We start from the raw sequence: 5,899 nt of genomic DNA, 5'->3' as shown, positions 1-5,899 counted from the left end.
ACAGTGGTAACGTAAACCAGCATAATATCCAGTATTGGGTAACGACAATTGGAAAATCAGCGACCTTGGCGGGTTAATGTATGGTGCGGCATTATGGGAGGAAGGATAATTGGCCCCCATTTTATCGATGGCAATCTAAATGGTGCAATGTATGCTCATTTCCTAAGTAATGTTCTACCGATGTTACTAAAAGATGTTTCACTACATGACAGAATGGCGATGTACTTCCAACATGATGGATGTCCGGTGCATAGCTCGCGTGCGGTTGAAGCGGTATTGAATAGCATATTTCATGACAGGTGGATTGGTCGTCGCAGCGCTCGGATTTATTTCTGTGGGGAAAGTTGTAGGATATTTGCTATCGTGATCCACCGACAATGCCTGACAACATGCGTCAACGCATTGTCAATGCATGTGTGAACATTACAGAAGGCGAACTACTCGCTGTTGAGAGGAATGTCGTTACACTTATTGCCAAATGCATTGAGGTTGATGGACATCATTTTGAGCATTTATTGCATTAATGTGGTATTTACAGGTAATCACGCTGTAATAGCATGCGTTCTCAGAAATGATAAGTTCACAAAGATACATGTATCACATTGAAACAACCAAAATAAAATGTTCAAACGTACCTACAATCCGTATTTTAATTTAAGAAACCTAACTGTTACCAACTGTTCGTCTAAAATTGTGAGCCATATGTATGTGACTATTACAGCGCCATCTATCACAAAGGGAGAAAAGTGGTCCAACTAAAGCATTCATATTTCTTTACGTACTACTCGAATGTGTAATAAAAAATGGGGGTTCCTATTTTAAAAAACGCAGTTTATATCCGTTTGACCTATGGCAGCGCCTTCTAGCGGGCCAATCATAGCGCCACCTGGTATCCCCCTTTAAGCTAGACAGGTTTCGTTCTTTGTAGTTTTTTCGTTTGACGCTTATTTCGTGAGATATTTGGCCCGTTTACGATCAATGGACCACCCTGTATAGATGAGCAATGATTTCCTGTGACAGATGAAGAGACTGGAACATTATCTCCAACATATTCATCCATATTTTCTTGTATGATCTGTTTACATATGTTTGCCAGCTTAGCCACTTGTGTAGAGTATGCTCGATTCGTGACTGTCATACACTAAATTTTTAAATGTATGCTCTTGTAGATCGACACACTCTATGTCCATAAAAAGGTTAAATGTTTGTGGGAAGCCTCTTTAGCGTTCATATTATCACATTCTTTCTCTGAGGGAGGCTCAGCATTTCCATGGAACATGGCAGCAATTTTCATTCCCTTTTCACATAGGAGAACCCATGCATACATGGAGACTATGACTTTTGCGTCACTATATCGAGGATTCTCGCAAGCCACCACTGGGTATAACTCACTATCTGAGAGCATTCCCACACTGGCGTATTCACTGTCGCTACTGCTTAAACTATATGTCAAACCGAACATCATAATTTGCATGTGAGGTGCCTGCCATGACTTTGCCTCACCCGCCAGAAAAAATATGGGTTATACATATATTTCTAGGATTACATTCATATTTGACTCATCAAGGTGGGGAATAGTACTATACACTTTGACATGTTCACCCTTTAAGAGTTCTTAAGTGACTGAGTGAATGATTTATCAACTGCAGTAAATTTATAACACTGCCGCCATTCTTCACATCATGAAGAAAAATTGACACCATGTTTGGATTTGCAAGTATAAAAGGAAAAATACACTGGATCTGCGGTCAGTTGAGAACCATCATTTGCTCAGGTACTCTTGAAAGATTAAGACACTTACTGCTCTATATGATAAATGCAGATTGATAGTTGTAGTTGTTAATTTAAGTGGTGGCAATGATTGTATACTGTATGCTCTGAACAAATGGTTCAAATGGCTCTGAGCACTATGGGACTCAACTGCTGTGGTCATTAGTCCCCTAGAACTTAGAACTACTTAAACCTAACTAACCTAAGGACATCACAAACATCCATGCCCGAGGCAGGATTCGAACCTGCGACCGCAGCAGTCGCACGGTTCCGGACTGCGCGCCTAGAACCGCGAGACCACCGCGGCCGGCTGCTCTGAACACCAAAACATATGTCTGTTCTCTGAATACATCCATTAACACATTAGTAAAGGAGAATTATGACTGAATAATACTGGTGTATTCAGGAAATCTACTAAGCCCAGACATCCTAAATATTTCAGAATAAATTATTTCCAAAGTCATCACATTGCTGCAGTTGGATGTCTATGGACTCAACAATGAGGAAAAAGGAAGTGTTAACTCTTATTACCTGTTTGAGTGGCTTACATGTAAATACATGTGTGAGCTGCTTTTAGACATTTATAAGAAACTTACTGAAAGACATCATAGTTCGAATGCAGTTTGAGCCGTGGTGCGCCTTTTCTGGCACACCAGCTCTTTGGCACGACTACCGATTACCCGGCTGTACTACGATCTTTGCCCCTGTTGTTATCTGGCGGCGGGTATTGGCGGTCGAGAAGTTGGTTGTGGGACTCGCTACGATGCGCTAGGACGTGCTTGAGGGGACTAAGGGGAGGAAAAAAACAAGCAACACTCGGGCTCGGCCGCGGACCGGACGGTCTACCTTGCTGGACGGTCACGAGCTGGTGATGCACCTGCCTGATGTCAGTCAACTCCGGGTGGTGCTCGTCGCATTGCTTTAGTGTCTGCTCAGACCTGCTCCTCGAGACCATCTCGATCAAAGCTCTCCATCGAAGCTGTAAGTGGTTTTGGTGCCTTCGTTTCGTGGAACTGTTTGCGTTGTAGCGACTGTCAGGTGTTGGTTGGTTGCCCTAATGTATGGGTTGTTGAAGTAAGAGCAGCCGCCAAGGTGTGTGACCTTATGGAGACCAGCAGTCACTATTTCCTTTGAGCAAATCTGTGTCCCCAAAAGATGTAGTAACTGTAAGGTATTGAACATATTAGCTCATACTCTAGTTCTGATTTTCTGCATATTTATCTTACACAATTGGCACTTACTTGGCAGACCTATGCAACGAAATTAAAGTGCACAAACCTAGTTTTGTTGTGAAGTTGTGCATTTGGATAACGTGATACTATCTTGAAATTATTTCCATTTCATCTTGGTACACATTGTCGGCCTTAATCATATGTGTAAATGTTGTTGGGTAAACTATAAGAGTGTAAAAATCTCATATTATTTTACAGCATTCCATTTGTGTACAAGTCTTAGTTTAAATGTCTTACGGCATTAATATTGCTCCAAAATTTAATTAGTTTCCATTGAAAGCACCTATCGGTTTTTTAAATTATTTTGTTTATTGATCTGGTTCAAATGGCTCTGAGCACTATGGGACTTAACATCTGAGGTCATCAGTCCCCTAGAATTTAGAACTACTTAAACCTAACTAACCTAAGGACATCACACACATCCATTCCCGAGGCAGGATTAGAACCTGCGACCGTAGCAGTCGCGCGGTTCCGGACTGAAGCGCCTAGAACCGCTCGGCCACCTCGTCCTGCTTTATTCATTTCTTAACTCGTATTAATATATGTTTGCTTGGTGTTTGCCGTGTTTTCTGCGGTCTGTACGTGTTCCAGTTTTCTGCGAACTGAGGTGTGTGGGAGCGGCGCCACGTCCCGCTTCGGTGCACAGGAGCTGTGACGTGTCGTCCAATGGGAAGTGACTCCCGGTCGGGCCCCGGAGTTTAGGTGTTTTTTGCACGGCTGGTCCGCTCCTTCCGGCATTTTAAGTTAAATCATCTTTTGCCCAGTGCAGCCTGGCGTCACTGCCCATTTGATAAACATTTAACATCCCTCACGTGTTTAAAAAAATTATATTTGCTACCCAATGAATTATATTAAGTGTAACGTATTGTGCTGGTTGTGTATTGCTCAAAAAAATTTATCTGAGCCACCTTTAAATTACTTCAGATCTATTGTTCATTAAGTAATTCTAATTTACTGCTTGCTTGAGAAGGAAGTTATTGGTCATTTTGGATATTGTTTTTAAGACGCCCACGTGTTGATTGTATGTTACCTGTTTTATAAATAAGGTCTTGAATAAATTGTTTATTTATTAATCTACTGGTTGTTGTGTTTAAGGAGTGACATTATAGGGGCCTTGACCTTCCGTTCTAATCCCGACTTCCTAAGTCTTACGTGTTTTTTAAAGAACGGATACCATTCTTATGTGATATTTCACACAGATTTCGCTGGCTATCTCATTTCTTTCAGAGTGATGTGCTCATTTCTAAGTTTCTACATCTACATCTACATCTAAATGGATACTCTGCAAATCATATTTAAGTGCCTGGCAGAGGGTTAATCGAACCACCTTCAAAATTCTCTATTATTCCAATCTCGTACAGCGCGTGGAAAGAATGAACACCTATACCTTTCCGTAAGAGCTCTGATTTCCTTTATTTTATCGTGGTGATCGTTCCGCCTATGTAGGTCGGTGTTAACAAAATATATTCGCATTCAGAGGAGAAAGTTGATGACTGCAATTTCGTGAGAAGATTCCGCCGCAACGAAAAACGCCTTTTTTAAAATGATTTCCAGCCCAAATCCTGTATCATTTCTCTGACACTCTCTCCCATGTTTCGCGATAATACAAAACGTACTTACTGCCTTTCTTTGAACTCTATTGATGTACTCCGTCAGTCCTACCTGGTAAGGATGCCACACCGTGCAGCAGTATTCTAAAAGAGAACGGACAAGCGTTGTGTAGGCAATCTCTTTAGTAGGTCTGTTACATATTCTAAGTGTCCTGCCAATAAAACACAGTCTTTGGTTAGCCTTGCCCACAATATTTTCTATGTGTTCCTTCCAATGTAAGTTGCCCGTAATTTTAATACCTAGGTATTCAGTTGAATTTACGGCTGTTAGATTAGACTGATTTATCGTGTAACCGAAGTTTAACGAGTTCCTTTTAGTACTGATGTGGATGACCTCACACTTTTCGTTATTTAGGGTCAACTGCCATTTTTCTCACCATTCAGATATTTTTTCTAAATCGTTTTGCAGTTTGTTTTGATCTTCTGATGACTTTATTAGTAGATAAACGAGAGCGTCGTCTGCAAACAACCGAAGTATGGTCCTATCTATAAACATTACGAGCTTAATGCATGATGTCAAATTGGTGGACTTCCTCCTATTATACTGCATTGTGATGATTGTTGAAAGGAACAAATAAAATTATTCCTCACTCTATTACAAATTCTATTTCTTTAAAACAATAATCTATTTTGTGACTGCAGCTTCGCAAGTTGATAGGATATAAGTGATGGGACACTTTCTCTATAAACCTCTGATTAAGAAACAGACACCTTATTCACTGGCTCAGAATGACTACAGGTTGGTGTGGGGGAAGTGAGATTAGTCGGTGCTTTCTCCTCTCCTATGTGCTTAACTGTCGATAAGTTCAGGCAGGTTGGATGTGTAGGTGGGACTGTTATCTCTCATGTGTTGGCTCTTGGATCCTGGAGCAGCTATGGGGCATGATTGCTGTGGCTGGTGGTCACACATTGGCTACACATCTTCATAAATATTTTAATAACGAGATGGGCAGGAGGAAATAAATTAGTAATCAGTTATACTAATTAAAAATTGCAGTCATTCTGTTTCACAATAATTTGCAAATAATTGTTTACTCTATATCTTAAATTCACCTTGTATCACATTTAAACCAACAGGAGCAACAAGATACTTAGGTATTTTGTCTGCAAAAGTTTGCTTCTATGGATTTTATACTTATAGGGGAAATAACAGTGTACTTTGGTACTGTATGTACACAGGAATATATGTACTGTTCTATCTTACTCACACGCACGCTGAGCTCATATAGATAGCTTACAAAGCATTAGAATATGGATATGACGCATGGCCACCACTGACTGAACCTG

Source organism: Schistocerca gregaria, chromosome 2, assembly GCF_023897955.1.
Source record: "Schistocerca gregaria isolate iqSchGreg1 chromosome 2, iqSchGreg1.2, whole genome shotgun sequence".
NCBI classification, from domain to species: domain Eukaryota; kingdom Metazoa; phylum Arthropoda; class Insecta; order Orthoptera; family Acrididae; genus Schistocerca; species Schistocerca gregaria.
Note: the sequence above shows the minus strand (reverse complement) of the source record.